General features: G+C 36.4%; 1 pseudogene; it reads left to right on the top strand.

The window, feature by feature from the left end:
• Positions 1-324: 324 nt before the first annotated feature.
• LOC121022143 (uncharacterized) lies at positions 325-482 on the top strand (annotated as a pseudogene).
• Positions 483-12192: the final 11710 nt, after the last annotated feature.

Genomic DNA, 12192 nt, shown 5'->3' with positions numbered 1-12192 from the left:
TGGTTTGTTTATATTTAGAATATGAAAAATTCCCACCAGTTGCATTTAAACACAATAATTTGATGGTTCCTTAAGGACATGCTTAGTCTTTCTGTTAGGTAAGTCTTTACTGGAATCATAGTCTAAATATTTTGTGTGTGTGCGTGTGTGTGTGTGCGCGCGCGCGCACGCCCACACCTGCATCCCTCCTCCTTGATTCCTATCCGTGAAATTCACACATCCTTATATAGCAAACTCCTGCTGCTTTGTAACTTTCCTCTCTGTAGGATTTCCTTGTTCTTTTCCTAGGTAGTCACTTACGTTACTCTTTTAAGTTCCCATTTGAGCTTTGCGCAGTGGCAGTATCGTAGCCAGTGAGGTTTATCCGAGGTGCGATTATTACTAATTAAGTTCCCACTTGAGGCACTCTGTCCTCTTTTGTACTCCCACGATCTCTCCCTTTCAAATAGGTCATATTCCTGTTAGTTCATAACACATCTGGAATTTATTCTATTCTGCTTCCTCACCTCTTTCTTTACTCCTCTGGACCCACAAAAACTTGATTTACCAGTGAGGGTAACTTGTTTCCTTCCTGCTCCCTCGAGCCTTAGACTATCCCATATTCTTGTCTGTCAATGAGACAGATGACAATGAGTTGACCTTATCCTATATTGATGCTCCCCATCTTAGTCCTGCCTTCTGGAAATACTGTTATGGTTAAATGAGGCAATTGTTATAAAGTGCTTACCACATTGACCGAGACAAATTAGATAAACGTTCAAGTGTAGATTTGTGTGTGTGCATGGAGTGAGCCGGAGAAGATTGAGCTGAATCTGAGCATTTAGTGTCATTGATACGCCAATTTTGTTTTATGTCCACTTTACACATTGGGTTTAAGGCCCTATGGTTAAATTGTAAAAAAGAAAAAGGGTACTTCTCTAGGGGAAGGGTTTAAAACTCACTTTTGCAATGTCAACGAAAAACATCATCTGAAAATTTTAAAAATTTGAATATTTTGCTACCTCTCTTTCCTCTTTACCTTGTTGCATTTTGGTTTCCAAAACAAAAATTTCATTTTATTTCTTTGTATATTTTTAAAAGTTTTATTTATTTTATTCACTAATCTCTGCACCCAACATGTGGCTCAAACTTACAACCCCGAGATCAAGAGTCCATGTTATTCCAACTGAGCCGGCCAGACACCCTGAAGATAAAAATTTTAGAATCATGTTATTATTATTGCTCTTATAAACACTAATTTTTCCTTAGGTTTTCCATTTCTCTTTCAAGGATTATTTATTTCATTCACATAGTTTTATAACTCTAGTGAGAGCAATTATTTAGACTTAATTCCCATGTTTAACTGGTTTTATTGTTTTTAATAACTCATTTAATTTTTTCTACCTTCTTTAAATTATTTTTTTATTTTTTTATTGTGGTAAAATATATACAACATGAGGAGTACCATTTTAATGATTTTTAAGTGCATAATTCAGTATATAGTTCAACTAAGGACTTTAAGTGTTATGTAACTGTCATCACTATCTACTTCCAAAACTTTTTCATCGTTCCAAACAGAAACTCTGTACTATTTAAGCAATGGTTCCCAGCACTCCCCTGCCCCAGTCCCTCGTAACCTGTATTCAACTTTCTGTCTCTGTAAATTTGCCTGGTCTAAGTACCTCATATAAGTGAAATCAAGCAGTATTGTTCACTTATATCTGGCTTACTTCTCTTAGCATGATGCTTTCAAGGTTCATCCTTATCACAACTTCCTTTCTATGACTGAATACTATTCCAGTGTATTTATATACTACATTGTTTCGACTTACAAGTTTTTTATTTTAGTATTTCATTTGAAAGGGCGTATCACTGGGTTTAACTTTATCTGTACTTAATTTAAAGACATCGTATCCTCTTATTCATACATCAAATTTGTATTTTCGTATGTCAATCAAAGACCTAGAGGTATTTCATCATTATGTTCCCCACTAAGTACTGGTTTTATCTTGTTTATGTCACCACCTTTGGCTATAGCTTTGTTTGTGCATTTATTTGAATATGTTAATCAGATTCCTTTTTTGCATTTAAATGTGTAGACACTAGAACATTTCATAATACTACTGTTAAGATATGTAAATTTCATAAAATTATAATGAAGATCTACACATTAATTGTACTGAAATAATGATCCCTTACACTCAGTTGGATATTTGTTGCAATTAAACCACTTGATTCTGTTTGTGGGAAAGAAAATAGTTAATTTAAAGGGATTATCCCCCTTTCCCCATTTTCCCTTTGTCTTCCTTGAGAACTCACTTTATTTATTTATTATTTTTTTTTAATTTTTTTTTTCAACATTTATTTATTTTTGGGACAGAGAGAGACAGAGCATGAACAGGGTAGGGGCAGAGAGAGAGGGAGACACAGAATCGGAAACAGGCTCCAGGCTCTGAGCCATCAGCCCAGAGCCCGACACGGGGCTCGAACTCACGGACCGCAAGATCGTGACCTGGCTGAAGTCGGATGCTTAACCGACTGCGCCACCCAGGCACCCCGAGAACTCACTTTAAATAAGAGATGAGGAGAAGTGGTAACCCTCTTGCAACTATGAGGGCTAGGTCAAGAAAATGGCAGAAATTGAAATTAAATGTTCTCACACTACTGAACTACTGCATAATTCTGGATTTGTCCATTTCTACAGGTCCTGTTATATAAAAATTAAATGTTCTTATTAAAAAAGAAAGTGAGATAGTAGGCTATCATGAGGATAAAGACCACATTTCCTCATTATTGTATACACAGTATCTAGCAATAGAAGATGGCAAACAAGTGTTTGTTGACAGAATGAATATACAAATGAATGTATATATATGAACGAATATACAAAATGCTTAACATATGTTATAAAAGACTATGTCAAACAAGTAAATTATAATTATGAATTTATGAAGCTATAACATGTTAACTGCACCTTGAAGTTTTGTATTTATTTATTTGTTTTTAAATGTTTATTTATTTTTTAATGTTTTTATTTATTTTTGAGAGAGAGAGAGAGAGAGAGAGAGAGGCAGAGCATGAGCAGGGGAGGGGCAGAGAGAGAGAGAGAGACACAGAATCTGAAACAGGCTCCAGGCTCTGAGCTGTCAACACAGAGCCTGATGCAGGGCTCGAACTCACAGACTGTGAGATCATGACCTGAGCCGAAGTCGGACGCTTAACCGAATGAGCCACCCAAGCACCCCAAATGTTTATTTAAGAGAGAGAGAGACAGAGCATGAGCAGGGGAGGGGCAGAGAGAGAGGGAGACACAGAATCTGAAGCAGGCTCCAGGTTCCGTGCTGAGCTGTCAGCACAGATTCCAATGCGGGGCTTGAATTCATGAGCAGTGAGGTCATGACCTGAGCCAACGTTGGACACTTAACCGACTGAGCCACCCAAATGCCCCTCATTTTCACCACTTCTATCCAACAAAGTACTGTAGTCCTAGTCAGAGCAATTAGGAAAAAAAGAAGAATAAAAAAAGAAAACACAAAGAAATCATAAAGGAAGAAGTAAAATTACCTGTTTGCAGAAGACATAATGTTATATATAGAAAATCTTAAAGACTTCACAAAAAAACTTGTTAGAATGAAAAAAACAAATTCAGGAAAGTTGCGGAGACAAAACCAACATTAAAAAGTCAGTAGAGTTTTTTATTTACTAACAATGAACTTTCTAGAAAGAAATTTAAAAACCAATTTAATTTACATTAATACCAAATAGACTAAAATGCTTAGGAATAAACTCAACAGTGGTGGTGAAAGACATATACACCTAAAATTATAAAACTTTGATGAAACAATTTCAATAGTCACAAATAAATGAAAAGACATCCTGTGTTCATGAATTGGAAGATTGGCATTGTTAAAATGTCTATAGTACCCAAAGTTATCTATAGATTCAATACAATGCCTATCAAAATTCCAATGACAATTTTTACAGAAATGACAACAAAATCTTAAAATTCATTTAGGACCAAAAAGACTCCAAGTAGCCATACCATATTGAGAAAGAAGAACAAAGCTGAGGGCCTCATTCTCTCTGATTTCAAAATATGTTACAAAGCTACAGTAATCAAAACAGTATGATACTGAAAAATAGACACACAGAGCAATAGAACAGAGTAAAGAGCACAGAAATGAATCAACACATTTACAGTCAACTGATCTTTGACAAGGATGCCAAGAATACACATGGAAAACTCTTCAAGTAATGGTGTTAAGAAAACGAGACATCCATGTGCAAAAGAATGAGATTGAACCCTATATTACACCACTTTCAAAAATTAACTCAAAATGGATTAAAAATTTAAGCGTAAGACCTAAACCATAAAAACTTCTGGAAGAAAGCAGAGAAAAAAATCTTGACTTTGGCCTTGGCGATATGACCAAAACCATAGAGAACAAAATAAAAAAATGGACAAGTGGGATTAGATTGAACTAAAAAGCTTCTGCACAAAATGAAAAGGCAACCTACAGAGTGGGAGAAAATATTTACAAGGCATATATCCGATAGAGTTATATATGTAAAATAGAGAGACAGCTCTTATAACTCAAGAGATTTCATATAAGCAAAGGAATTGAATAAACATTTTCAAAAAAAAAAAAACCCATACAAGTGGCTGAGAGGTATATGAAAAGGTTCTCAACATTACCTATCATCAGAAAAATGTAAATGAAAACCATAATGATCACTTCATACCTGTAGAGTGGCTATTATCAAAAACAAAAGATGAAAACTGTTGATATGGAGGAGAGGGAACATTGTACACTGTTGGTGGGAATATAAATTGATGTGGCCACTATGAAAAACAATGTAAAGTCGGTTCGGCGTCTGACTCTTGGTTTCAGCTCAGGACATGATCTTATGGTTTGTGAGATCAAGCCCCAGGTCAGCGCAGGCCTGCTTGGGATTTTCTCCCTCTTTCCTTCTCTCTGTACCTCCCTCCTCTCAAAATAAATCGATAAACTTTTTTTTTAATTAAAAATAGAATTATCATATGATCCATTAATCTCACTTCTGGAAATATACCCAAGGGAAATGAAGCAACCTAAATATCCACTGACAAATGAATGGATAAAGAAAATGTGGTATATTCATCCAGTATAATATTATTCAGCCTTAAATAAAGAAAATCCTGTAGTAAATAATATTGTGTTAAGGGAAGATTTTAAGTGTCCTTATCACAGGAAATAAGAGAGGATGAAGAAAAACTTTTGGAGGGAATGGATAGATTGATAGCATAGGTTGTAGTGATTTTATGGGTATACGGTGTGGTGCTTTTATGGATATGGACTTATCTCCAACTCATTGAGTTGTATACACTAAATATGTACAACTTTTTGTATGTCAGTTATACCTCAATAAAATGGTTTTTACAGGGGCGCCTGGGTGGCGCAGTCGGTTAAGCGTCCGACTTCAGCCAGGTCACGATCTCGCGCTCCGTGAGTTCGAGCCCCGCGTCACGCTCTGGGCTGATGGCTCAGAGCCTGGAGCCTGTTTCCGATTCTGTGTCTCCCTCTCTCTCTGCCCCTCCCCCGTTCATGCTCTGTCTCTCTCTGTCCCAAAATAAATAAATGTTGAAAAAAAAATTTTTTTAAAAATGGTTTTTACAAAGAAAAACAATAGATAAAATTAATGAAACAAAAATTTGTTTCCTTGAGAATATCAACAAAATTAAATGTTTAGCTAGACTTAAAAAAAGAAAGAAGACCCAAATTACTGAAATTAGAAAGGAAAGTAAGGGGGAAACTGGGTGGCTCAGCTGGTGAAGTGTCCAACTCTTGATTTCGGCTCAAGTCACGATCTCACAGGTCATGACATCAAGCTCCGTGTTGGGCTCTGTGCTGACAGTGTGCAAACTGCTTGGGATTCTCTCTCCCTCTCTCTCTGCCCCTCCCCTGCTCTCTCTCTCTCTCTTTCTCAAAGTAAACAAATAGGCATTTAAAAAAAGGAAATAAAAATAGGAATATTACTAATGACCTGATGGGAATAAACCTAATTAAAATAGAGTGCCATGAACAACTGTACTCTAGCAAATTATATAACCTAGATAAAATAGACAACGTTCTAGAAACACACCAAAAAAAAAAAAACTGACTAAAAAACAAACAGAAAATTTGAATATATTTATAACAAGTGAAGAGATTTAATCAATAATCAAAACTTGTCAACAAATAAAAGGGCCAAGACCAGATGGCTTCATTGGTGGATTCTATCAAACGTTTAAAGAAGAATTAACACCATCTGTAGACTAACATCTCTTATGAATATAGATGCAAAAGTCCTTTGTAAAACACTAGCAGATTGAATCTGATAGCATATTAAAAGTATTATGCATTATGACCAACTGGTGTTTATTCCAGGAATGTAAGTGTGGTTCAAAATAAGAAAGTAAATCAATGTAATAGAGCACATCGTATGGGAGGTATTACATTAACAGATTATATTTATGATTATGTCTTGGATGTCTGCTTTCACCCTTTCTATTCAGGATTTTACTAGAATTTCCAGCGAGAACAATTAATTACTCAATAAAAAGGAAATAAAGACATCTAATTCAGAAACAAAAGAGTGAAACTACCTCTATTTTCAGATAACATGATTTAATATGTAGAAAATCTTAACGAGGGGCGCCTGGGTGGCGCAGTCGGTTAAGCGTCCTACTTCAGCCAGGTCATGATCTCGGGGTCCGTGGGTTCGAGCCCCGCGTCAGGCTCTGGGCTGATGGCTCAGAGCCTGGAGCCTGTTTCCGATTCTGTGTCTCCCTCTCTCTCTGCCCCTCCCCCGTTCATGCTCTGTCTCTCTCTGTCCCAAAAATAAATAAAAAACGTTGAAAAAAAAATTTTTTAAAAGAAAATCTTAATGAATACACCAAAATAAAACCCACCTATTTCAGCTAATAAAAAAATTTGTAATGCTGCAGGATACAAAATCAGCCCACAAAAATCAGACATACAGTTGGCAAACAGACATGTAAAGATGCTTAACATCACTGATCATCAGGGAAATACAAATCAAGGCTACAATGGGATATCACCTCACACCTGTCAGAATGGCCAAAATAAAAAACACAAGAAACAACAAGTGTTGGTGAGGATATAGAGAAAAGGAAACCTTTGTGCACTGTTGGTGGGATTGCAGACTGGTGCAGCCACTGTGGAAAACACTATGGAGGTTCCTTGAAAAATTAAAAATAGAACTACCCTATGATCCAGTAATTCCACTATTGGGTCTTTACCCCAAAGAATACAAAAACACTAATTTCAAAAGATACATGCACTCCTATGTTTATGGCAGCATTTACAATAGCCAAATTCTGGAAAAAGCCCAAAAGCCCATTGAATGATGAACGGATAAAGAAGAGGTGTTATATACATACAGTGGAATGTTACTCAGCCATAAAAAAAGAATGAAATCTTGCCATTCGCAACAACATGGATGAATCTAGTGGGTATAATAGTAAGTGAAATAAGTCAGTCAGAGAAAGACAAATAACCATATGATTTTACTCATATATGGAATTTAAGACACAAACAAGCAAAGGAGAAAAAAGAGAGAGAAAAGCAAACCAAGAAACAGACCATAAAGAACAAACTGAGGGTTGATGGAGACCGGTGACGGGGAGATGGGCTAGATGAGTGATGTATGTAGGTGTTGAATCACTAAATTTTACACCTGAAATTAAATTACAGTGGAATATTACAGTGTATGTTAAATATTACACTGTATGTTAACTATACATATGTATTTATATGTGTATGTATATATCTCTCTATGTATGTATATGTGTATCTCTCTTTATATATGTATTTATATATTTATATTTATATATATTTATATATATATATAAAGAAGATGTGGTGTATATATGTGTATACGTATGTGTATATATATATATATGTATATGTGTATCTCTCTCTCTCTCTATATATATATATGAATGGATAAAGAAGATGCATACATACATATACATATGTACACACCACATCTTCTTTATCCATTCATCAACTAACTGGAATCTAAATAAAAAATTTTTTAAAATCTGTTGAATTTCTCTATATTAATGGTGAAAAAAATCCAAAAATAAAATTAAGAAACAATCCCATTTACATAGCATCAAAGGAATGATTTCTGCAGTCTCCTATAAAAAGAGATCTATTATCACTTAATCCTAAATTTAATAATTTTCTCTAACTCTTCTCTGTCTCTTGAGAAAGTGAAAAAAAAAAAGCCATAAACAGGGTTTCTGTTTCTTCTTATTAGTTTATTGAGGAACTTCACCAAACATCTATAATTGAAACAGTCTAGGTCTTTGAAACTTAATGATTACCATAAAGAAATATACCAGAGACTATTTATTTACTTATTTATTTTCCCAGAGACAACTTTAAAATATGTGGTAGAATAAAGGGAAAAGAGAGGGTTTGAGATGAGAACACAGAGAAACAGTAGCTTACTTTCTGTTACTGCTATTGACACAAATTCCCAAAATGAGGCAGTGATCAATGGTGGGAGAAGTAAGATATAAAACTGTCATGCCAAAATGCAGGGATTATCTCCTTGTTTGTCATTGAGAAGCTTCTTTTTTTTTTTATTGATATTTTTTAAAAATTTATTTTTGAGGGAGAGAGAGACAAGGTGTGAGCAGGGAGGGGCAGAGAGAGAGAGACACAGAATCTGAAGCAGGGCTCCAGTCTCTCAACTGTCAGCACAGAGCCCGACATGGGACTCGAACCCATGAACCGTGTGATCATGACCTAAGCCAAAGTCGGATGCTTAACTGACTGAGCCATCCAGGTGCCCATCACTGGGAAGCTTCTGTATGATTCCAATACAGCAGAAAAATGTTGCTGACCTCCATTTGCATAAAAACTCCTTTTGCACAAAAACTTTCAGAATGACAAGGAAAGTATTTCCTAAAAACCTGTAACTGTGCTTAAATTCAGTAGGTGAAAACTCAATAGACCAGATTCGTATACAATTCTTGGAGAGAGATAACATACAGAATAATATGAAATAAGTATATCAACCCTCCAAATGCATATTTAAAACCATATATAATACTATTGAGACATATGAGTTGTAGCTCCAAGAATACTTCAAATTTAGCACAGGAAGAAATCCAAGGGCAATTGGCAGGGTAATAACATTCATGTCCTAAAGTCGGATTCACAAATAGAAATTCCAGGAAGCCCAAAAGACTTTAACAGGAAAATTATTGCAGGGCCAAAAAGCACAAAGTGTCTGAAGAAAATAAATATTATGAGAGAGAGACAATAAACACAGCAAACGAAACATCTTATAACTAAGGAAACATTTTTAGAAAATGTACAAGGTGTATAAAATAACTGAAAGTGAGATATTCAAGGAGACATTAAAGGATATTTCATTAATTTAAAAAACCCCATAGGAGCACCTGGGTGGCTCAGTGGGTGTAGTGAAACAGTTTTGCCTCTTGATTTTCATGGTGGTTACACAACTATAGGCTTTTGTAAACACTTGCAGAAGTACAGCCTAAAAGGGAGAGAATTTTACTGTATTATACCTTAGTACAAGACATTTAAAAAATTTTTTTTAATGTTTACCTATTTTTGAGAGAGAGAGAGAGACGGAGCATGAGCCGGGGAGAGGCAGAGAGAGAGGGAAACACAGAATCCAAAGTAGGCTGTAGGCTCTGAGCTGTCAGCATAGAGCTCAATGCGGGGCTCAAATTCACAAACTGTAAGATCGTGACCTGAGCCAAAGTTGGATGCTTAACCGACTGAGCCACTCAGGTGCCCCCAAGATATTTTTTAAATGGTAAAACAATAAAGTTTTCAGTAGAAAACAACATTTTCATGACATTGGAGTAAGTTGTTACTTAAATAGGACACACACATCACTAACTTGAAAGGAAATAAACAGAGGTTTCAACAATATTAATACGAAAAACTTCTGTTAATTAAATGATGCTATTAAGAGGATGGAAAGGCATCCCTCAGAGTGAGAGAAGATATTTACAATTCACATATCTACCAAGGACTCATATCCAGAACACATAAAGGACTCCTAAGTTCAAGAAGAAAAAGACATACAACTTATTAAAGAAAAATGGGCAAAAGACTTGCACAAGTACTTCACAAAACACAATATTCAAATAGCCAATGAGCATTGCTCAGTTTCATTAATCATGGAGGAAATGCAAATTAAATCTATATGGAATACAGCTACATAGCAGAATAGCTCAAATGAAAAACACCTGGGGCGCCTGGGTAGCTCAGTCAGTTAAGCGTGTGACTTCAGCTGGGATCATGATCTCAAGGTTCGTGAGTTCGAGCCCCGCATCAGGCTCTGCACTGACAGGAGTCGGCTTAGGATTCTTTCTCTCCCTCCCTCTCTCTCTCTCTCTCTCTCTCTCTCTCTCTGTCCCTCCTCTGTTCATGCTCTCTGTCTCAAAATAAATTAAAAAATTATCACACACAAAAAAACTAAAATGAAAACCAACTGACAATGCAAAGTGTTGGTGAATATGCAGAGGAAATCTCTCCTGCTTGGGAGGTGTAACGAATATATCAAAATACATGTACGGAATAGTTATAAAGGCACCATTTGTAAAAGCCCCAACTTTAAAATCACCAGCATTAAAATGAATAAATTAAAAACATAAATAAATAAAAATAAATAAAAATAAAATGAATACATAAAATATGGTATATTCACACAGTGGAACTATAGCAAAGAGAAGGAAAGAACCACAACTACACTCAACAATATTATAAATGGATCTCACAAACAATATATAAAACAAACAAAAAATTCCAGGCACAAAAGATTACATAATTTATGATTCATTGATATACATTTCCAGAGCAAACAAATTATATTGTTAGACGTTCAGATATTGTTTACACAATGGAGAATGGTAACTAAATGAGCGTACAAATGGGGCTTTGGGGATGTTGGTATGTTCTTTTCTCCATCTAAATGACAATCACTTGAGCGCGTCCCTTCTGTGAAATTCAGAGGACTGAACAATGTGACTTGCGTACTTTTTTGTGTATGTTTGCCCTTCAAAAATTTTACTTCAGGGGCGCCTGGGTGGCGCAGTCGGTTAAGCGTCCGACTTCAGCCAGGTCACGATCTCGCGGTCCGGGAGTTCGAGCCCCGCATCAGGCTCTGGGCTGATGGCTCAGAGCCTGGAGCCTGTTTCCGATTCTGTGTCTCCCTCTCTCTCTGCCCCTCCCCCATTCATGCTCTGTCTCTCTCTGTCCCAAAAATAAATAAACGTTGAAAAAAAAAATTAAAAAAAAAAAAATTTTACTTCAAAGTGTACTGAAAATCTACTCCAGAAACTACAAACATAATTTTAAGAGACCTGAAACGTTAGGAGGGAAGGCTGGGAATACTTCAGTCTGAATGTATCCCACCCCTCCTCCAATTTTAATGTCAACACATCCCCTTCTCCTAAGTTGGGCAGCAGCCAGAGCCACCAATCCATCAGGTGTGGCTTCAGGCTCCGTAGAAAATCCCCATAGAGAAAGTTGAGGCAAGCCTGTCCCTTCTCCGTGTGAGAGTTTTTTCAGAGAGTCCCAGGGCAAGGATTAAGCATGGCGTTTTCCAGCATGGCTTGACTTCCCAGTAACTGTAATAATTTGCTCTGAAAATCTCTTTCCAGTTCATAGGAGGGATAGCGAATTACAGAAAGCACAGAGGTCACAATAAACTTATTGGAGCAAAAGCACTCCTCACACCATCAGATCTGTAATTCTTTTTAATTTCTGTTTTGTTATTGAAGCATTTGCTTCACATCACTAATCACCAAGGAAATGCAAATCAGATCAGTAATTAAAGGCAAGAACTACCTCATTCGTTTTTCTATGCTCAGGACTGTGTTTGGTGCTCAGAGTCCGCTCAAAGTGATGAGCAGCCGAATGTAGCGCAAGTAAGAAATTTACACGCTCCCTCAGTAAAAGGCAATCCCTGCATCTCGACTGGTTAATCAGGAGCAGATTTTGAAACTGGTAACGGGAAAGTTGACCTCAACTGACACTAGTCAATTCAGTTAATCTGTCAGATAGGTACATCTCAGGGAGAAGCGCTGAAGACTTACCTTTCAGCACTCATATTCAGACACCTGTGGGAGTTCTATGAGTGTTGGAACTATACTGTTGATCAGAGTGGGTTGACTGA

Source organism: Herpailurus yagouaroundi, unplaced genomic scaffold (assembly GCF_014898765.1).
Source record: "Herpailurus yagouaroundi ecotype Mexico unplaced genomic scaffold, PumYag 355, whole genome shotgun sequence".
Taxonomy (NCBI): Eukaryota; Metazoa; Chordata; class Mammalia; order Carnivora; family Felidae; genus Herpailurus; species Herpailurus yagouaroundi.
This window is presented reverse-complemented; position numbering and strand designations above follow the sequence as displayed.